The sequence below is a fragment of the Lissotriton vulgaris genome, chromosome 7, assembly GCF_964263255.1.
Source record: "Lissotriton vulgaris chromosome 7, aLisVul1.2, whole genome shotgun sequence".
Lineage (NCBI taxonomy): Eukaryota > Metazoa > Chordata > Amphibia > Caudata > Salamandridae > Lissotriton > Lissotriton vulgaris.
This window is the reverse complement of record NC_141695.1, coordinates 1,627,836,376-1,627,859,913: the sequence shown is the minus strand read 5'-3', so window position 1 is coordinate 1,627,859,913 and position 23,538 is coordinate 1,627,836,376. Positions and strand designations below refer to the sequence as shown.

The following is a 23,538-nucleotide window of genomic DNA, read 5'->3' as shown; positions in this document are numbered from 1 at the left end:
CCAAATGTCTGTTTTCTTTCATACAGTCATACTTATACAGCTATATAATAAAACCATCATGTATTATCTCTAGCTGGTCCACTGGGGCTTAATGTATCCATATATGCTTTAGCTTGTATTTCCGACATGAAGACTCTGGTAATGTTTTTGTATATTATTTTCAATCTCGCTGGATTCATTAAATATGCTTGTAAACCCATCTGATGACATGGATCCAGCAATTCCCTTGGTCTCCATCGCCTTTCAACCGTGCTATGGCAATACTCCGGAGTTGTGAAGAAAGTTAGATTGTGAAATGATCATCTAGCATTGGGTCGGGCTTTAGCATATACCGCTTCCCTTAGTAAGAAATTACCAAAATATATCAGTATGGATCTCGGCCTCTGCTCTCCTTCCTGTGTCCTCGAGTGGTTCTTCTTCTTCAAAGTCATTGGGAACATATGCACTCTTTGGACCTCTTTTTCCCACTCCCAGTGACTAAGCTCTGGGAATGCCCCTTGCAGCATCTTTAGGACATAAGCTCTAACATTCTCTCCTTCCACTCCTTCCTCGATGCCCACGATCCTAAGATTATTTCGCCTCTGGCGGTTCTCTAGTTCTTCCAGCTTCCATTGGACATCTACCATTTGTTTTTCACATCCACTTAACTTAGCCGAGTCCTTTACTTGCTGATCTTCTAGGGTGCTGGCGCAGTCCTTCAAATGAGTTACCCTCACATTTGTATCTGTGCAGATTTTAGCAACTTTTTTGATTCCCCTTGTAAATTCTTAGTAGCAAGTCAATTTTCTTCCCCTCGATCTTTGTTGCAGCTTGCAATTGCTTTATTGAATTTAGGATCAGCTGTAACGTAGGTGCTTCTGCAGCTTCAGCTCCCTGTATTGCTCCCTGTGCTATATCCTCCGTGTAGGTCATCCGGGTAGCTGAATAGTCCCATCTAAGGGCTGTTTCTGCCTCTGCGCTAGCCGTACTTACTCGTCTTTGGCCGCTAGCTACCTTCTCCTGTGATTGCGAATCTCTCTGCCGCCTTGACTGCCTTTTCTTCCTTGGAGCTGGGTCCTTTTCTTTTTACGGCGCTCTACTATTCCCTTCCGAGCTGAGAACCAGGCAACCAGGCTAGTATCCATGTGGACTCCGCCTCCACTTTCCTCGATATCAGAGGGGGTGCCCTTGGAGCCATCAGACCCATCTGTCACTGAGAAGAATTTATCCACTTTATCCTGATTGTCTTCCACACCGTTCGGCCCGCTCCTTGCGGGGATCTCTTGTATCAGCAGCTCATTCAACAAAACTGCCTCCATTACAGTTGCTGTGTCTGTGACTGTGACACCTGACTCAGCTATTCCAAGCTCGAGGGAGATACCTAGCGTGTCCTGGGCATCCATTATTTCCCCCCATTGAGCATCAGATTGGGCTGCATGTGTACTTAGGTTCGGTTGTGGACCTCCTTGCATGTTCGCTTTGCTTTTAGGAGTGACCGCCTTCTTCTCAGTATTCTTTTTAGCTATACTAGATTGATTGACCAGGGAAAAATAGCCTGTGATGTTTTTGGGGATCCTCGTGTTTACCACCATGTTTGTCACCCCCTGCTTCTTTCCCCTGGTATTACTCCATGCACCGGCGCCTTCATCATTCGTGTTCTTGGTGCCGGCCCCCCCGTTCTCGCCCCGCTCTCACCAGGGGTCTTGCCAGTGTCTTTGCCCTTAGCTGTCTCTTTCTGGGATACAGGAGGCTTAGAGGGGGCAGCTTCAGCATTCGGCAGCCTACCTTTCCCTCCTCGAGTAATTTTGGGGCCCATTCTGGCAGCTTCTGAGAAATAGCTTAGTCTCAATTTGCTTTTATTCTTACAGTGCCAGATCCCTCTGATCCGTTTAATCCGTTTAATCAGCCTGAGCAGCCTGATACGCCACTTCTAGACAGCCTATCCTCGCGGGCGCCAATTTCAATGCCAATAGCGGTCTTAGTGGCGGTCCATGCAGTAATACATTTAGCTCGCAGCCGTTTTGATACCACAGAGTCAGAAAAACAACTTTCCTCCTCACGGCCGCTCCGACTGACTCCGCTCTTACCGCTGTTCCTGTTGTAGCTGCTCCGGATCACTCGGCCCCCTCCATGTCGGCTGCCGTGTGCCTCTCTGCATCCGAGTCTCTGAGCTCCGCTAGCTCGCCTGACTCCGCAGGCTCCGCTCCGCACGCCAACTCCGGCTCCGATTCCAGCCCCGCCAGCAACACTGCCAGCAGCCCATGCTAGGTTCCAGACGGCTCGGCGTCCTCGCAGCTCCACAAATTCCACCACCACGACCGCGGCAGTCAAAAGCTCCAAAAACTGTTTTTCCGCGATCTTAAGGTAATTATCGTCGCTCCAAGCCACTTCCATGGGGTAAACGCATACATGATGCACTGTTTTTCTCTATTTCTACACACCGGCATCAGGAGTGTTCTCGCCAGCCGTCAGCCAAATGACATCTTGCTCTCCTACCTCAGGACTGATTTTGAAAAAAATATTTGTTTATGTTAGCTGGTGCACTGCACTCTCTTGCATAGCAATTTGTTGTCTGTTTTCAGTGCATGTAGGCATCACTGCCGCACACAGACAAAAATAGTTGCAGAGAACATTGGCTGTGAAATGTCCAAGTCTGTTAAATACGAATCCCAGCATGTGGGGGGAGCAGGCCTGTGATGGGCCTACTACATTCAATGCACATTGATGAGGTTGGGGCCCTGTTTCGCATACACTGACCAAGTGTGACATGTCCATGTCTAAAGAAAGGAGATGTTCCAAAGACCATTTACTTTACAAATTTAGGAAGGACCTCAAGATCTGGCTCTTCGACTGGACCGCAAATCCTTTCCCCCCCCCCCCCCTACTCAGAGCCTTGAGACCCACTTGTGTGCTTTAAAAGAAACCTCATTGATTGACTGATTGATAACTCTTCATTCATCAAAGACCAGTAGGACAAAATGAAGCAGCTACACCACTGTAGATGACACGTGACCTGTACCTGGAAAATGGCATCTGATGAGGGAGACCATCACCAGTGCCAACCAGGAGGAGAAGGCCATCAACATCACAGGAAGGAATAGAGACTGAATGAAGGAATATGTGTATCAGGTGGACACCAGCAGAGCCCCACATGATTCATCAGAAGTCGGGCCATGCAAGGACCTCATGCCAGCTATGGAAGCCATTATGATTCCTTCTCCAGCAAAGTCTCATTTTGCTCCTCAGACCTCAACACCAGGCTGTCCTTCTGCCCCCAGTAAGCATCTGTCCATCTCCTGCAGCCAACACTTGCTCACCAGCTCCCAACATCTTCCTTGTTGCCTCTCAGATGGTAACCAGCCAGCTGAATGTGTTTTATGGTGGTGATCAAGCCCCTATTGCTGCTATTCCAGTAATACATTTGATAAATGTCCCAGCATCACGCGTTGTTTCGATCATCTAAAGGCATAGCTTGCTTTTCAGAACAGGAAGGTAATAAGCCAAGTGTCCTCCTGTGCTGCAACAATGCCAAAGTCTCCCCCTCTTTTGACATTAAAAGTCTCACTTGTTCCACCCCAATACCTCCTCCATAGCTTCCGGTGCTTTGCTTGTGAAACAGGAAGAGGAGGTGCAAATGCTGACAGTCAGCACTGTTGGCAGCAAAAGGAGAAGCAGGACTTCGCTATCACAGCAAAATGACTGGTCCCTTAAAAAGCCTTAGCCTTTGCACTTTTTGGCTATTTTCAGCTTAATTTTAGTGCATTTATTGCTTTAATTATCTTGTCCATCGAGGTTCGTGCCTATGGCCAGGACAGGTCCATGTACGTATGTTCATTATTCACTGATGACAAAGACCTACACCCATCATCTTTATATAAAGGTGTTCATGTTTGTTCAACCCACCCCAGTTTGATGCATTGCACATTTAATCGTTTTCTCAACATTCCTCTTTTCTAAATGTCCAAAATCATCAAAGCCAGGTTATCAAGAAGGTGAGTGACTCACTGGGTTTATCGGTGGTGGGCATGGGCATGGGCATGTAATGCAGAACTGACATCTCTCTGCAAGAGATAACATTTTCACAAACTCCACATATCATAAGCACACAATGGTTATATGTCAGGATATCAACCACAGAAATATCGACCTGCTCACATACAAAATCTACACTATTGACTGGTCAAGGTGAGCATACATAGGGAAAAGTAGCTAACTCCACATCTACTGAAAACGTTGTTGTTATATGCAAGTCAATTTCTTGGAGTCAATATATGCGCAGGTCTGTCTTTAAAACTTGATATTTTGATGTCACAGCAGGCTAGTATGCTTCTGTACATTAGGACATGACAAGGAGTTGAAAGTTATTTTTGGGAGGAACAGAGATAGGAAGTGAAATGTGAGGTTCTCCGAGTGTATAAACAACGTGTGTGTGTGTGCACAAACTGTAGGGAAGTGAGAACATGGTGTTCCAAAATGTATTATGCTGTGTGGCTTGGGTGCTGTCTGCCAACTTTCTCCTTCGCATGCTTCTCTTCATTTTTTAATTTCTTTTTTTGACTCACTCACTTAGTGTGCTCCCTCTCCAGAAGTTTCACCACACTGGTGAAGTGTGTTATTATGGCCTGTTTTAAGGTTGTGAAGAGAGACACTGAATCACTTACAATAATGTGCTGCCACTCAGTGGACTCTAATGTTTGTCTGTGAAGTTCCTCTTCCACTTCATGTTTTTATTTCTTTGGTTGTGGCTATTGTTTACTGTACATTACAGAAATAGGGAAAGATGGTCTCAGATTGCAGCAGTTTTTATTTGGTTTTGAATGATTTATGTGGCTCATTAGCATGTGTGTCTGTGTGTGTGTTTGTGCGTACATTCGTGTGTGGAGACCGGATCGGTCCTCACAGCATGGGTAAACCCCAAAAGAACCAGACAAACAATATCTTTGTGACGACTGGTGCGTTATGAGGACTGGATCCCATAGTGTGTTTAGGGACTTTTGAGTGAGTGTGTCAAAATAAATAAAAGTCCAGTTCTATTTGCCTCCGTCTGCTTTATAACGGACCCTACTATCAAAGCATGCGTGGAGTTAGAATAGTAAATACACACTTCATTATGGTCACTGTCTCTCGAAATGCCAGGTTCAAATTACTTAATTTTTATATTGTGCACAGAGATTACCTTACACATAAGGTAAGTGTTCGAGGGAAATGGTGGTCCAGTGGGAGAACCTAGCTCTTCTGCTGGTCAGCTGTTGTCTGTCTGCGTGTGTGTGCCACTTTTCTGTTTTTGTCTGCCCTTTTGTTTTCTTCTCATTGTGCCTTAATTTTCTGCCTTTAAATTTATACTACTGTCTTTCTTCTATTTTCCCTGTTTTTGTTTTGTGCCCTTGTTTGTGTCCTCGGTGCCCGTTTTTGCTGCCCTTCTCCTGCCGCCCCTGTGGTCCCTCCCACCCGCGTGCTGCACCCGCCTCTCAGCTGCACTTCCATCCCCCCTTCTCTATTAAATGGCGGCCGCTGCTTGGACGTCTGAGCAAGACCTCTGACCTCCCAGTCAGAGACCTAGCTCTCCATGCCAGCAGCTCCGCTGTTGTGCCGCTGACCCCTATACCTCTCTCTAAGGTACGTGTTCGAGGCCCTCCTTCGCCGCAGGCTCCTGCTTATTCCTCATCCCTGATGGTCCAGTGGGAGAGCCTAGCTCTTCTGCTGGTCCGCTGTTGCCTGTCTGCATGTTGATCAGTTTTTCTGTTTTTGTCTGTCCTTATGTTTTTTTCTCATTGTGCCTTAATTTTCTGCCTTGAATTTTATTCTGCTGTCTTTTTTCTATTTTACCTGTTTTTGTGCTGTTGTTTGTGTTCTGTGTGCCCATTTGCACCGCCCTTTTCCTGCCGCTGCTGCCTCCATGGAAACTCCCCCTGTCAGTTCCCACTCCCGCCTTCCAGCTGCACTTCCCTTCTCCCTTCGGTATTTAATGGCGGCTGCTGCACGCCCGCACCGAAGGAGCACCAAAGGCAAGCCTGTCTGCGCCCGTCCGTGACCAGCGCCAGGGACCCTGGATCTCTGACCACCCACCGCTTTGACTCAGCTGCCCTCCTTGCACTCAACTCCAGAAGGAACAACAAATGCTAGCTGTCTATGCCAAACGCCACCCTTGGCCAGTTCTCCTGCCGAAACTGCCGATAAACCTTCATCACCTTCTACACCCCCACGACCGCACAGACATGCTGTAGAGATCTGGGACCTCCTTGACACCCTCTCGCCAGATGGCGCCAGACGTCGCCTCCCTCACGGAAACATGGACCAACCCCACCTCTGCCCCGACATTGTCACCGCCATCCCAAACAGAAACAAGATCCAGAGGAATGACTGCCCCAATGGCCCATGAGGAGGACTCACCATCGCACACAGGAGCTCCCTCTGACTCACTACCTCCAGAATGAACAACTCCCCGTCCACCACCGAACACCTCCACTTCCAGATCCAGACCAGCCCCAGAACGACCCTACATGGCAGTCTCGTCTACAGACCACACAGACTTCGAACTGCGGTCACCACTACAATGGTCGACCTCATTGCGTCCCACGCCATCGCCTCCATGGACTACACACTCATCGGAGACCTCAACTTCCACCTCAACAACCTCAGTGTCCCCAACTCTGCCACCCTCCTGGACAACCTCACCAACCCTGGACTGAAAAAACTTGTCACCACCCCTACCCACAAGGCAGGACACACCCTCAACCCCATCTTCACAGGAAGTAACAACATCCACTTCAGCCACACCACGACACCCCCCTGGATAGACCACCAATGCATACACTTCAACGTCGACAAACCCACCGACCCCAAAGGTACTGGGGCAAGGTCACTGAAGAGCCCCTTAGCTCCACTCTCTACAACAATGCCCCCCCCCACCTGTACTGATGCCAACTCCGCAGCCAAAGAACTTCACAGATGGATCACCAACTGCGCAGACAAGCTTGCCCCCCTCCTCAACCCTGACAGACAGCGCCCCAGGAATGCCACCTGGTTCACCGCCAACCTCCAAGAATCTAGACACACCTGCAGACGTCTTGAGAAGAATTGGAGAAAGAGCAAAACTTTGGAAGACCACACCACTTACAAGAATGCCATGATGGAATACCACCAACTCATCAGATCCACCAAAAGGTCCTTCATCCAAAACAAAATCCACGCCAACGCCAACAACTCCAAAGAACTCTTCAGCATCATTCAGGAACTCACCAAGCCCCCCAGCGTAGCCACGGAGGTCACACCCTCCCGGGACCTCTGCAACAAACTTGGCTCCTACTTCTACCTGAAAATAAGATCCCTCTACGACAACTTCAACCAACAGACTACGGACACCAAAGCCACTGCTCCACCCAGCAATGACAACCAGTCCACCATTACCTCCAGGACCCCAGTCACAACTTAAGACACCGCATCGACCATGAAAGGCATTCACCCAGGAGCCCCCATGGAACCCTGCCCTCCGCACATCTTCCACAGAACCGCCACAGCCATTGCACCTGAGCTGCGACGCGCCATCAACACAACCTTCAAAGCCGACACATTCCCTAACAACTGGAATTATGCAGAAGTCAAGACCCTCCTCAAGAAGCCCTCAGCAGATCTGATGGATCTCAAGAACTACCAACCCATCTCTCTCCTCCCTTTCACGGCCAAAGTCACTGAGAAGATCGTCAACTTTCAACTAACAAAATTCATCAGAGATAACTCCATCCTTGACCCCTCCCAATCCAGATTCCACAGCAACCATAGCACCGAGACTGAGCTACTCGCCGCTACAGACGACATCCTCACCCTCCTCAAATAAAACAACACCCCACCACTGATCCTACTTGACCTCTTTGCAGCCTTCAACACCGTCTCCCACCGCACCCTCACCGCCAGACTCCACGACGCCGGCATTCAGAGAACCACCCTTGACTGGATCTGCTCCTTCCTCACTGGCAGAGCCCAAAGAGTCATTCTTCCCCCCTTCCTCACCGAACCCACAGAGATAAACTGCGGAGTGCCCCAAGGATCGTCGCCCAGCCCCATGCTCTTCAACATCTACATGGACCCCCTCGCCACCATCGTCAGACAGCATGGACTTAGCATAGTATCCTATGCCGGCGACACTCAGCTCATCCTCTCCCTTACAAAGGAACCCCTCACCACCAGACTCAGCTTCCTGGAAGGAACGAAGGACGTTGTATTCTGGATGAGCAGCAGCTGTCTGAAGCTTAAATCCGAGAAGAAAGAAGTCCTCATCCTCAGTTGCCTCCCCTCTGCATGGGACAACACCTAGGTGGCCCACCACCCTCTGCAACCCCTGACCCCCACGAACCACGCCCTGAACCTTGGCATCATACTTAACTCCTCCCTCACCATTCCGGTAGTTCCTTCTATATGGACACATATGTGATCGTAATCACCCCAAATCTATATTTGTGTCTGTTATATTTTCCCCTTTTTTCCTTCCCTTGGTACCTTTCATCCACCCCCCCCCCCTTCCTCCTTACCTGTTAGTACGCCCGGGAGTTCATGTTAGAATGTTGGCAATTCATGCATTCTGAGAGTGGATGCCCTGAATAAACAGCACTCAACTAATTCTCCAGCTTCTGAGTGAATTATTTATTAACTAACAACACTGGCGACGATCCTGCGCAAGGGGCAGCTCTGGTCATCTCCCCTTTCTTTGCTCTTTCATCAAGGACGAATTTGACGCGCTTCAACCTTCCATGAAACGGTACTCTGTGGACTGTCATTACCTGAGAATATTTGGGTTGAGAGATTCCCCCGCCCCAATATCAATGAAATGCTGAGCACAATGGGAAAAGCCAAATGTTTCTCTGTTATCGATCTTTCCATGGCCTACTATCAGGTTGAACTATCCCTTTTGGCACGTATATTTTTAGGAGGATGCCATTCAGGCTTGCTTCAGCTGTCGCTGTTTTCCAAAAGATGATGCAGCAAGTGCTTGATGGCATTCCGAACAGTATGTGTTTTCAAGATGATGTTTTAGTCTATGGGGCAACTGATGAAGAGCACAATACAGTGTTCAGGAAAGTTTGTGCCAGATTATCTGAGGCAGGGTTGACTGTGGAGCTGGGCAAGTGCAAGGTAAAGGTAACTGAAGTAGATTACCTCGGACATAAAATCTCACATGAAGGGATCAGACCTAAACACACTGTAATTTGAGCAGTGAAAGAGGCACCATTACCCTCTAATAAAGAAGAACTCAAGTCCTTTTTAGGCCTGATTGAGTACATGGCAAAGTTCATTCCACTGTTTTCTGAGAAGTGTGAGAGTTTACGAGAACTTTTAAAGGCTAAACAAGAATTTAAGTGGGAGGAAAAACACGGTGAAACAGTAAACAGATTAAAACAAGAAATTATTGAGTCACCTGCTCTTGGCCCCTTTGACCGTAAAAAGAAAACTATTTTAAGCACCCTATGCCTCAATCAAAGACCTTGGAGCAACCCTATCACAGAAAGGGGAAGAGGGTGAGACCATCATAGCGTTTGCTTCCCGCACCTTTAGTCAGTCATAAAGGAATTATTCCGTAATCGAGAGAGAAGCCCTAGCATGCTACTGGGCCATTAATCATTTAAAAGAATTTCTTTGAGGACAAAATTCACGGTCTGAACCGACCATAAACCTTTAATATAAACTTTTTCAGCTAAACAACCACATTGCTATTCACCGAGAACAGCCAAATGGGTTCTGGGGTTGGAGAATTTTGGCTATAAGATTGAATCCCTGCCGGGACATGAAAACGTGGTGGCAGATTACTTATCAAGGTCACCCCTCTCGACTAACCACCAAGAAGACATGTTAGATGCTCCCATCCTAACAATCCAACTTCCTTCCCTCACTAAGGAGGAATGGGAAGATGGGATGAAGAAAGACCCTAAAATGAACTCTATAAAAAACTTAATAATCAATGGCTGGCCAGAGAAATGCAGTGACGTCATGGATGACATGAAGGAATTTTGGGAAGTAAGACATGAACTCACCGTCATTGATGACAAAGTCTATCGCAACAAGAAAGAAGTCCCACCTGCTGCCCTCAGAGACAAAATAATAGACCTTGCCCACGAGGGTCATTTGGGCAGAAGTATAACTAAAACCAAAGTCAGGAATAGTTTTTGGTTCCCGAAACTGGACTCAATGGTGGAAGTGAAAGTCAAGGAGTGCATCAGTTGCGCTAAAAGCCACAAAAGTAAAATCTTGTGCAAAGTTCCCTTGTCTCCAGTTGAAGTACCATGGACAAAACTTGTGATGGACATGATTGGTCCTTTGGAGGCTTTAGGGCCCGAAAAAAGATTTATGTTTGTCCTGGTAGACTGCACCACCTCACACTGGGTAAATGTCAGATTAACATCTACCACTACTACCAACAATCTCATCATGTTTTTGAAATCTTCCTTCTCCTTTGAAGGGATACCAGTGGTTCTGGTAACCGACAATGGGTGCAGTTTACCTCGGAAGAAATGAAGACATCAAACACGAGAAAACTGCACTCTACTGTCCCAAAGCCAACGGCTTAGCGGTTAGGACCAACCGCATGATCAAAGCGCATATTCAACTGGCGATCTCCAATGGCTTTAACATTGATGATTCCCTCAGAGATTGCTTATAGGCCTACAACACAGCACCTAATCTCGTCAGTAGAATCTCCCCTTTTGTGGCCCTAAGGGGAAGAGAGCCTGGCACCAAATTGAACCCCCTCTGGCTAGGTGGGGGAAAAGCTGTGGTAAACAACAGCAGGGAGAGCTAACAAAAAGTCCAGCAGCATCAAGCCAATTACAAAAATTGGTATGACAGGAAACACAGGGTGAAGGAACTTAAATTCAAAGTTAACAACCCAGTCGTGGTAAGGAAAGCCACTCATGCACAGGTCGGGTAAAGCACATTTTTTCCTCCTCAGAACGTAAGGAAAACTGGGAACAATGTGGTGCAGCTGGAGGATGGACATACTTGGAGTGGGGATAGACTTGCTACGACCAACTAATGCTTATAGATAACTTTTATTTTCTGTGGTTTGTTATATTTCATGGGTATGGAGATGTGTTGTATTCTCCCCTTTTTTCCTTCCCTTGGTACCTTCCATCTACCCCCCCCTTCCTCCTTACCTCTTAGTATGCCCGGGAGTTCATGTTAGAATGTTGCAATTCATGCATTCTGAGAGTGGATGACCAGAGTAAACAGCACTCAACAGCACTCAAGTAGTTCTCCAGCTTCTGAGTGAATTATTTATTAACTTACAACAGTGTCGCCATTTGCTAGGGGTGATTCTGTTGCGAACATTACATGCGTGTTAATAAAATGCTCACGATAGGCAAAGGAATTGATATAGAGCATATTAAAGAAACAGGTTTTGTGTGTGGAACCCCGCATAATTTTGTCTATTGAATCGTACGGATCATAAATTCATGAGAAGATCTTGTATATGAATATATGCCACACAAATATAGATTTGGGGTGTTTACGATCACATATGTGTCCGTATAGTAGGAACTACCTGAATCTCTCTTCTATGTCTATTGCGAGGTAAAAGGTTGATCGAATGCGGGGAATGCCGACTCTAAGTGCTGCATGAAATAGATTATTAACCTGTGACTCAATTATTATTTGTAAATAATTATTTTTGAATAATTACAAATAATTTTTGCAATAGTACCTTCTTGGTGCATGCTTCCGCGCCGGATGCAGTTCATAAGACCACCCTCCCCTCTTTCTGACATCTCCCTCAACATCCGGACGGGGGTAGGTCCCACGTGCAGGAACTCCTGTACTCCAGTAAGTACGCCCTATCGGATTACTGCACTGTTCCCTGTCCTCATCGACACCACCACGGCTTCAACGCGATTGGCCCCCACTTTCCTGCCACGGCAATGACGCTATTACAACGCTAGTTGCCCTGAGCCCAGGCTCCCTGACTATTCTCCCCTCACGGACAGTCCCCAGTTCACTTCCCATGGAGGGCTTACCCCGCTATGGCTGGCCATAAGGACATCACATTGTCTGTCCCGGCTGCCTAGCTACAACCTCATGCGGTGCTCCACACACCTTGGACATCCCTCAGCCTTTTGCGTTTTCAGGGGAAGCCCATACGACCCTTAACCATCCTTCCCACCACTTCTGCGTGGCCTTTGACACCACCCTAGCAGCTTCATGCTGGTTAGGGTGGCCCTATCCGCAGCACTCACTTCCTTTTGTCCTTTCCTTGCCGCCAGCCCCCGGCATGGCCCAGCACCATCCTCGTGTTTCAGGCATTTGCATGGACAGGCCCCCTTCATTCACTAGCAAAAGATTAGTCCGTACCTTCCTTGTGCCTTGCCATGCTTTCTGCTCCAGTCCGCCTGCCATGAATCCCAGTCACTATGACCACTACGGTTTTACTCCTTTCTCAATATGACCTTTGAATACTACCCTCGTACCCTAACCCTGCTGGGTCCCCCACATTCCGCCACATACCCTCACCCTTTTGACTCTTGCGCAACTGTTTACTACAGCCCACCTCTCTTCCGCTTACCATTGTGCCTTCACACAATAGGTTGTTTGCCCTCACCAGTGCTGTGAGCATCTTGGACGTCCAGGTTGGGGTAACTCCATATCCCCTTCTAGGTGAGTCTGCTGTTTCTTTCCCATTTTAGACAGATCGACCAGGGGACACTGTTGTAGCGGTAGTGCTCTACTGTCCTCCAAAGACTGATCCTAGAGATCCAAGTACAGGACGGGAACATGTACCCGACTTAGGCTACGCATGATCGCCGTTATTTATGTCAGCATGTTTCTTATCTTTACCACAGGTTTGGTATGACACCTTTGACATCATGTCACCAATAACTTGATGTTTATATTGCAGCGATTGCTCTCCACACATTTTCATGTGCTGGTTCACAGGCTCCTCCATTACGTTACGTTATGCTGTGATTACTTAGCCTTGTTTTGTACCCCTTTCTTTCCCCCTCCAGGTATTTCCAGAAGGTAGAAGGTTTTATTACATCCACCTCCTACTTGCATCCCGGATTTCATAATAAATCCTGATTGCAGGCACGGTACCTTCTAGTACACTTACTTGAGCGTTCCCCCTATTTTAGAGTAGATGAGGGCCCCCCCCCACAAGGTCCTGATGAAATGCCACTCATGCTTTTGGAGAACTCAGGCATGAAATATTTCGACCAATTGACCACTTTCACACTTCACCTTTTACCTTGAGCTGCAGCAGGTTTAATTCTTCTTGCCAGCCACAACTCCCGTAGTCGGTTTTAATCATAGCATCAGTATCCAGTGAATAAAGGTTTTTTGACACTCATAGCTATTTTTAGACACACTCTCACTCCCAATCTACTCATCACACATTCGCTCCCATACCCCACCTTCTGGGGCCTGTTGGCAAACAACACAAAGGATCTATGGCAAAGAGGCCCCCTGCAGGGCTTGTTGGGGAATTGCAGGGCCAGACCAATGAGGAGCTGCCCTATGATACAGAATGACACCTCTCGGGGAGTGTGAGGGCCCTTGTTCCTTATAGGAGCTATCCCCTCCCCTCCTTCCTTCGCTTACCTGTAGCCTCCTGACACGCTCTTGGCCCCCTTGCCCTTCACCCTCTTGCCTCCCGGCCATTCTCCATAGGAACTGCATATCTCTTGTCATATATATCTATATATATATATATATATATATTCACTGAAAAACCCATAGGTTTCACACCAGTTATAGTTAGGAATTAGCATTTAAAAAACCTATTAAATTCACTGAAAAAACCATACGTTTCACACCAGTTATAGTTACCTGGAAATTTTACTGACATAAAACCATTGAAATTCCCACGTTATAGTTAGTTGGACTCACTATAACTTGCGCGTGTAATGCACTGCTGATGACATCACATATTATATCACTCATGACATGGTCAGTGACATCACTCATGACATCACTGATACCACCATCCAGTGAATGTGTGTCTTTCTGAAAAATAAATATGTTTTATATATGTATATGTAAAGGTCGATGGAAGAATACATGTTTAAATAAGTGTCTTAATGGATGTTTTTAAAAAAAAAATTGATTGGTTAACTGGCTAATTAAGTGTATCTTAGTATATGTGTATCATATATTAGCGAGTATTGTTTAAATATTTAAATGTTTGTATCAGTGTTTCATTTTGTGTATAATTGGCTGCATGGGTTGGTGACTGACTCACTGTTTGTATGAGTTTTGAAGACAGCATATGTGCAGGACTGTATGGGTGGATGAGTGTGTATATGTGTGTGTTAGTGAGTGAATGGCTGTCACACTAGTATCTTTATCATTAACTACATTTGTTCTAATGTAGTATATGTGAGTATTGATGTATATAAGTGAGTATATGTGAGAGTGAGAGATGGAAAGAGTTCTTGTTTAAATAAGTATGTGTTTCTATAAGTGATTGTTTAAGAGAGTAAGTATGTGTAAGTTTCCTTAGAAGTAAGGTGGTAGTGTGTGTATAGCTGTATATGTAAATAAATGGATGTTCAATAGTTTATTTGCATGTGTGAGTATGTGTGTGAGTAACTTTTTGATGACTGTCGGTGTGTAACAGGATGTACAGGTGTATCACTACATATGATGAGTGAGTATATGTATGAGTGACTATATAGAACTATTGATGAAGGAGTGGATGTGTATATAGATGGTGATAATACTGAATTGGTTGTAACTGGTATGGATATCTCTTTTTTTTCGAAAGTTTTAGTTTCTTTTTTTGACTATGTGTTTCAAGGGTTACATTACACTGAAAGGAGGTCTGTTACTCTGTCACAAGGATGGTGTCATCAGTGATGTCATGAGTGATGTCACTGACCATGTCATGAGTGATGTAATATGTGATGTCATCAGCAGTGCATTACACGCGCAAGTTATAGTGAGTCCAACTAACTATAACGTGGGAATTTCAATGGTTTTATGTCAGTAAAATTTCCAGGTAACTATAACTGGTGTGAAACCTATGGTGTTTTCAGTGAATTTAATAGGTTTTTTAAATGCTAATTCCTAACTATAACTGGTGTGAAACCTATGGTTTTTTCAGTGAATTTCATAGGTTTTTTAAATGCTAATTCCTAACTATAAGACTCACTTTATAAGTAAGACTGTTAACGCACTAGTTGTTCTTTAGAACACTCTGGTACATTCTATCATTGGGCTATAGTTGGGCTACATATGGCTGATATTTGGGCTACATTTGTTTTTTTTTGTCTCTGGTGGCCATCTTTGGGCTACATTGGACTACATTGGGCTACATTTGGGCTACATTTGGGCTCTAACATATATATAGCCCAATGTAGCACAATATATATTTTTTTCAAAGTTAATTTTCGTAAAAAACACTTGAGTAGAGCAAAGGCACATCGGGCTACCAGTCCCTACATTTTTTCCCATTTTTTTTTAAATTTATTTATTTATTTTTTATTATTCTTTTGCCTTGGAGCGCTCCCGGTGCGCGCCTCGGTGAGCGCCCCGGAGAGCGTACTCGTTTGAAGCGCCCCGGTGCGCGAACCGGGAAGCGTCCCGTTAGCGCCAATGTCGCAAACGAAAACATGATCGTGACGTATCGCGTAGCCACGTCCACGTGATACGCACGGCGTAAACGCACCCGGAAGCATTCGACGCGCTTACGCAACGTGCCCCTGGGCTCGCCCCGGGACGCGCCCCGGGGCGCGTAGCGTAAGCGCGTCGGGTCATGTGACCTGAAAATAACACTGTTGATTGGTTCACAACAGTTTTGTTTTCCAAATGATGAAAGACCCCACCTTTTTTCCTCATTTTCACTTTGTTGTTTGAGTGAAGAAGACCTGCATTCTGTGAGAAATGGCTTCACTAGTAGCAGCTGCAGGTGCATCTGCACCACCACCACCTCCACCACCACCACAAGGACCACCACAAGACCTCTTTGGTGGTCATGAAGAAGAGGAGGACGAAGAGGAGCAGGAGGAGAGGCAATATCTGCCTGAGGACAATCCCCCATACAGACCCAAGGAACATTTTATTTGGGAGTTTTTCAAGATGCCAAGGGGTGCCAAAAAAGTAAATGCAGCAAAGGTGACTTGCCTCATCTGTGACCAAGAACTGTCAAGAGATAACCCAAACAAGAAATATTCGTTTGGGAACCACACTATGATAAGGCATATGCAGAGGAAGCACCCAAACAATTATTCAAGAGCAGAAGTCAGGGAACTGACCAAGAACCCTCCCCCATCCTTCTACTTCAAGCACCTCCAACCAACCCACTCCATCGGGTGCAGAGGCTAGGGAGATGGTCCCTAATGTCCTAACCAAGTTTTCAAAATTGAAATTTGTTTGCATATATTGCAACAAAACAATATCATATGGTGAGCAGAGCATCACTTTACTTAATCGAGCTGCAGACAACCATCACTGCAGCAAGCAACTTTAATTTTTTTCTATTTTTTTGCTCCAGTTGAGCTGTTTGCAATTCCCTGTCTTTTGTTTCACCCCAGAAAAGCTACAAAAAAAATATAAAATTGTTCTGAAAATCCCCCCAGGAAAAAAATGTTCCAAAAAACAAAAAAAATATAAAACAACAAAAAGAAAAAAAAAACAGTTCTTTTCAGAACTACCTCCAATTTATATGAAAATGCTACATTTTTTAAAAACTGTCTTTCTTTTTTCCCCCATGGTACGCTCCCCGGTCCGCTCCCCGGTCCGCTCCCCGGTGCGCGTACCGGGCGCTCCCCCGTGAAAATCGAAAAAAAAATAATCATTTTATGCCCCGTGGGGCCCTTTTATGACCCCCACATCAAACCTAGAGGGTCAGGGGGGTCTACCCCTGCCCCCTTATGGTCATTTCCCCCTTTGTTTTTGCCACCTCTTGTGTCTCGATCCTACCGAGACACAAGATGGCGGCCGCTCCGGACTGTTTGGAATGTTTACAGACACCCGAGAGCCAATCAGCTTTCTGTGCGCAAGTCGCGTGGCGCGCCCGGGGCGCTCCCCGGAGCGCGTACCGGGGCGCGCTTATAGATATATATATTTTTTTTAACCTAAATTACTCAAAATTCACTGGAGCACATATCTTGAGACATAGCAAAGGCACATCGGGCTACCAGTCCCTACAATTTTGCCAAATTTGGTGTAAATCCATTCAGCCGTTCGGGCTAAAAGTGAGGTCGACCGCCCTATGGAAATTAACATGGGGAAAACGCGTTTTGGGACCCCCCTTTTATCTCGGCCCCCGCTTGACACATCCCCCCCAAACTTTCAGGGAAGGACCGGAGCTCGACGAGGCCATTTTGAGGAAATTTTCAGGCAGATTCGTCAACCAGCGTCAAAGTTATTCCAAATAGAATTTTGAGATTTAACATTAAAAAAAATCCTAACTATAACTACCTACTGGCGACCGCCAGTAGGTAATATATATATATATATATATATATATATACTACTATTATAAAGGAAGAACTTTGAACCTTTGAAGCGGGTAAACTCGAGAAACCACAGCGCCAATCCACACACCCGATACATTGTTGTAATAGTGAGGGTGTGCAGATGGACATAGGCTATATAAACGTAATAAATATACGTTATTTAAAAAATGTACTGAAAAAAAGTAGTCCCTTGGAAGAAGCGCCGGCCACGACGTGCGTGCTGACGTGAGGAGCGCAGGGAGGAACGGCGTCCAGGAGCGCGAGGAGGACCGGCAGACATGGCGCAGGGAGAAGCGGTGAGGAGCTGCGGACATGCGGTGAGGAGCGGCGAACAGGCGGTGAGGAGCGGGGGACAGGTGGGGAGGAGCGGTGAGTGGCAGATGAGGTAGGTTATTTATTTATTTATTTATTTATTTAGGAGCGGTGAGCGGCTGAAAAATGAAGCAAAAATGACAATTGTGAGCAAGAGGAAGCAAACTGAGCATTACAAAAGTGAGCCAAACGGTGCATTACAGGAGGAAAAAGTTACGTGTGCAGGTTACAAAAGCGTACATCGTGAGCAAGAGGAAGCAAACGAAGCATTACAAAAGTGAGCCAAACGGTGCATTACAGGAGGAAAAAGTTGTGTGTGCATGTTACAAAAGCGTACAAAGTAAACATAGAGGTATAATACTGCATTACAGGAGGAAAAAGTTGTGTGTGCATGTTACAAAAGCGTACAAAGTAAACATAGAGGTATAATACTGCATTACAGGAGGAAAAAGTGACGTGTGCAGGTTACAAAAGCGTACAAAGTAAGCATAGAGGTATAATACTGCAATATATGGAGGAAGGCTCCGGGGGACCCACGGACAACGTCGGGGCGGGCGGGGGCCCTGAAGCCTAATTGCTCCCGGACGTCGGGACGGGCTGCTAGTATATATATATATATATCCATACTAATATAATAAAGAGAGAGCCCAAACCTTTGAGGCGGGTAATATCAGGAACCACAGCACCAATCACAACACCCAATACAGCGTTGGAAAGGGCAGTTGAAGCAGAAGGACATAGGCTTTGCAGATGCCCACCATATACATTTAAAAGGTAAAAGAACCGTGCCAGCAAAGTAGTCCCTTGTGAGCATGCCTGCGTTGTGCTGTGGGCGTGTGCTGGGGACGTGACCAACGCTCGGGCGTGTGGTACGTTCCGCCCTTCATGCCATGTCTCATATTGTGTGCTAATCCCACCCTGCTCCCTTTAAATACCCCTGCACCTCATAATCATAACCCACCCTTACTCCTTAAAATACCCCAACACCCTTAAACACTAACCCACCTTAACCCTATAAATATACCCTGTACCCCAAAACCCAAACCTATCCCTAAACCCTAAATATACCCCAAAACCCAAACCTGGCCCTGAACCCTATAAATACCCCTGTACCTCATAACCCAAACCTACCCTTGAACCCTAAAAATACCCCTGTACCCCAAAACCCAAACCTAGCCCTGAACCCTAAAATACCACTGTACCCCAAAACCCAAACCTACCACTGAACCCTAAAAATACCCCTATACCCCAAAACCCAAACCTAGCCCTGAACCCTAAAAATACCCCTGTACCCCAAAACCCATACCTATCCCTAAACCCTAAAACTACACCTGTACCCCATAACCCAAAACTATATCTGAACCCTTAAAATACCCAAACACCCCAAAACATATATCTCAGTACCCCACACATATACCCCTATACCCATACTTACCTTATCCAAATATTTTTAAAAAACATGCTTTTACCATTCATGCATTTACAACGAATTTGGTTGTAAATGTATGCATGGTAAAAGCATATAAAATGTAATGCCACGCGTTATAATGGCATTGCGGAGTCATGGTGCTTTCGTAATGAAAGTATGCGGAGTGATGGTATGCGGAAAGAAAGTTGCGGAATAATGGGTGTTTACCCTCCCCCGGTAGGTACATTGGTGGCACGGCGGCCCACATCTCCAGCAACATACTCATATTTTTTCACCACCCATTGAAAAATGCACAGGTCTCTCTGGTAAAAGCATATAAAATGTAATGGTGTGCGTTATAATGGCATTGTGGAGTCATGGTACTTTCGTAATGAAAGTATGCAGAGTGATGGTATGCGGAAAGGAAGTTGCGGAATAATGGGTGTTTACCCTCCCCCGGTAAGTACATTGGTGGCACGGCGGCCCACATCTCCAGCAACATACTCATATTTTTTCACCACCCATTTAAAAAACGCACAGGTCTCTCTCATTGATGGCCAGCACCGACATACACCTTTAGACACACCTCCCGCCACAAGTTCTAGAATTGCGAACTTTAGAGCTGGGGAGCTACGTTTGAATCTCGGCATCAGCTCAACATCCTGTGATTCCAGGCAAATCGCTTTGTCTCCCCGTGCCTACCACAAATGAATGTGTTCTTCTGTAATGTAAATTGTGCTCATGCCATGTTTTCGAGTTCACGCTATATAATATTGCAAGGAAAAATAAAGTAGGGAAACTCGAGTTTACACACTACTGAACGCACACTCTTAAGTGCATCAGCAGTGCACTGTGAATCGGAGCGTTTCACAGGCCTGTCACAGATAAGAAATGCTATCAAAACGAAATCCTACAAAACAATATACTACTGGCAGGCAGCAATTTATATCCGGACAACGTCGGGACGTGCTGCTAGTATATACATATATATATGTATATATATATATATATATATGTATATATATATATATATACACACACACCAGGGTGTATTGGTGAATCAGTGGGTGTATGAGTGCCTGTATGGATGATTCAGTATGTGTGAGACTTACTGTATAAGTCAGTCATTGGGTATCTCAGTGAATCTTTGACTAGGTTATGTGAATTTCTGTATTAATCTGTCAGTTGGTGTCTAAGTGGCTGTATGGGTTGGTGAGTGGGTATTTGAGTGGCTATTGGTTGATTAATTGGTAGTCTGAGTACCTGTATGAGTGTCTGTGGGTGAGGGTGTGTATGATTACCTGCATGGATGAGTCAGTGGATGAGTCAGTGGATGTATGGGTTAGTGAGCCCATCTGTGAGCGGCTGCATGGGTGACTAAGTGTGTGTATGGCTGTGGCGGTGAGTGAATGGATGTGTCAGTGGAATATGGGTGAGTAACAGCATAGGTGAAAGGCAGTGTAGGTGAGTGTTGGGAGTATATGAGTTACTCTATGGGTGACTGAGTGATTGCACGAGTGGGCGTATGAGTGAGTATGTGCTTGTGTCAATGGCTGTATAGGTGATTAAATATTTGTTAGTATCTGTATGAAGAAGTGAGTGAGTGAGTGAGTGTATAACTGTATATGTGAGTAGGTAGCTGTGTATTTGTTTCTATGGTTGAGTGACTAGGTGTGCGAGTAGCTTAATGGGTGACTGACAGTGAGTGAGTGGTTGTATGGGTGTATGAGTGGATATATTAGTGGCTGTATTGGTCAGTGAGGTGGCTATGAGTGGCTGTATAGGTGAGTGTGTGTGTGTATAGGTGAGTATGTGACTGTGTGATTGGCTTTATGGGTGAGTAGGTGTGTGAGTAGCTCTATGGGTGACTGACAATGTGTGTGAGTGTCTATATGAGTGGATATATCAGTGGCTGTATTAATGAGTGAGTTGGTGTATGTGTGGCTGTATGGGTGACTGATGGATGTGTGTGTGTAGTCCTATGAATTAGTGAGTGGGTGTGAAAGCACAGGTATGGGTGTGTCAATGGTTTTGAGAATGCTAGTGTGGAAGGTGGTGTGGGTGTATGAAAGGTTATATTAGGGTGTGACTGGGTATGTCAGAGATTGTGTGGATGATGTCATCAGTGATGTCATTTGAGATGTCATCAGTGTTGTCATCAGTGATGTCACTGACCATGTAATGTGTGATGCAATATGTGAGGTCATAAAGTACATTGGGTGGCCTCAAGTTATAGTTAGCTCAGCTTCAGCTTCAGCTAACTATACCTGCTGAATTTCTCTGGTTTGGTATGAGTGAAATGTCAACTGAACTATAACGTCTCTGTAACCTTTGTTTTTTTAATGATTTCTTAAGGTTTTTAATGCTAATTCCTAACTATAACGTCCCTGTAACCTTTGGGTTTTTTTTCAGTGAATTTCTATGGTTTTCAATGTCGTAGTTGTGTTTAAAGAGTGGGAAAGAAAGGGGAAGGGGCCTACGACCAGCTCTCATGAATTCCACTGTGTAGGACTTACAGGAGGTAGCAGGAGGACTTCTTGGCCCCCAAGGGCTCTCAGGAGTAAAGTGGACTTCATCCCCCAACCAGTAGTGCACCGGAGCCGCGTTTGCAAAGTGGTGGAGAAAGGGGACATGGCCTCCAAAAACCTCTCAGGAAAACCACTGCACTACTGACCTGAAGATCCCTGGGTGTAAAAACATAGTGTTCTCCACTTTGAGCAAGCAAGAGTAAAATGCTCTCCCTTGTTCAAAGTGGAGCGCACTGTTTGCTATGGCATGGTGGGAGTAGGGCTCCCGCAATGCTATAGCAAACTGCAATGTCCTGGGGTGGGCATTCTGGGACATTGCTGGAGCCGGCCCTGAAGGTTGGTGGCCCCCAGGGCCATGTAGGGCTCCTGGAGAGGGGCGGCCAGGCCCCCCTCCTTTATTCAAATTTGCCCCCCTGCGCTTTGGTATTTATTTTAGCCCCAGTGAGTTGGCGGTCCCCAGGGTGGGAGGGGTCCACACGGCTCCCCATATTATTGAAATTAGCCCTGGGAAGGTGGTGGTCCCCGGGGCAAGGAGGTCCACGAAGCCCTCCCATATTGTTTTAATTAGCCTCTGGGAGGTGGGGGCCCCTGGGGCATCGGGGGCAGCGAGGCCCCCTAACATAATTGGAAATAGCCCTGGGAAGTGGCTGTGCCTAGGGCTGCAGGCAAGTCCACTAGACCCACCCTAATTAATCATGAAAAGTGCCCCGGGGAGGTGACGGTCCCCGGGGATTTGATAAGCCCTAGGAGTGAGGCCCAGTGTGCCCACTCCTATATTTACTACCTGGCCCACCTGGGATTTATTTAAAAGCAAGTGCAGGAGCCAAAGCATGCTTTTTTATTTTGCTGCAAAATTGCGAATATCTTGATTTCGCAGGAATTTTGTTTTTTAAATGCTTTTATGCCGTGGCGGGGTCTCGCGGACTCCATGACCATGGCTTGGGGGCCAGGGTATTTCTACTCTGCCCCTTTTCTTTATTTTCATGTATTTTGGGAGGACTCGGTGAAGCCGAATCCCAAGATTGCTGCAAACGTTCAACCAGGAAGTGTTAGCATCCAATCAGAGCAGTGCATATCCCTGCACGGCTTCCCGGCCAGAGATATCACTATAATTTTCAACTTAAATTTCTCAACAACTACTGAACGGATTTACACAAAGTAAGCAAAAGGCACTTCCTTGAACCAACATCTACCTCCCTGGCAAATTTGGCTTAAGTCCGTTCAGCGTTTCCGGCTGTAGCAGTGGCTATAGGGAATTAACTTTACAAATGCACCCTTAGTTCACCCCCAATTTCTCGGCCCCCATTGCACAGATCACCCCCACACTTTCCATGACACACAGAACCTACCTTTACACTTTTTGGGGAATATGTGATGTTACATTGAATGCTATACAACGCATTCCATTACAGCGGGGTTCTTACAACGACCTTGTTGTTGCATTGCATACCATTACAATGCAAGTTGTTACAACGACTTGGTGTAGGGGGTGCTGGATGTTGGAATAGTATAAATTACTATTCCAACTCAAGTCGGTGCAACAGTAGGGAAGGTGTTGAATTTTAAATCCAACACCTTCTACCCCCTACAGAAAGTCGTTGTAACGATTTGCATTGTAATGGTTTGCGATGTAACAATGCGGTCGTTGTAACGAATGCGTTCTAATGGAATGCGTTCTATCGCATTCAATGTAAATGATGGCCCCCTTTTTGGGGGGAATATTTCATATAGATTTGGTCAAAGGACGCCAAAGTTATAGCCAAGTAAAAAAAAAAGTTCATATATATGGATAGATAGATAGATAGATAGATAGATAGATAGATAGATAGATAGATAGATAGATAGATAGATAGATAGATAGATAGATAGATAG

At 45.9% G+C, this 23,538-nt stretch overlaps 1 protein-coding gene across 1 annotated transcript in view; it reads right to left on the bottom strand.

Moving 5' to 3' along the window:
* The window catches only part of LOC147706148 (uncharacterized), a 64,944-nt gene that overhangs the window by 36,677 nt on the left and 4,729 nt on the right, over window positions 1-23,538 (bottom strand). The window lies entirely within an intron of this gene.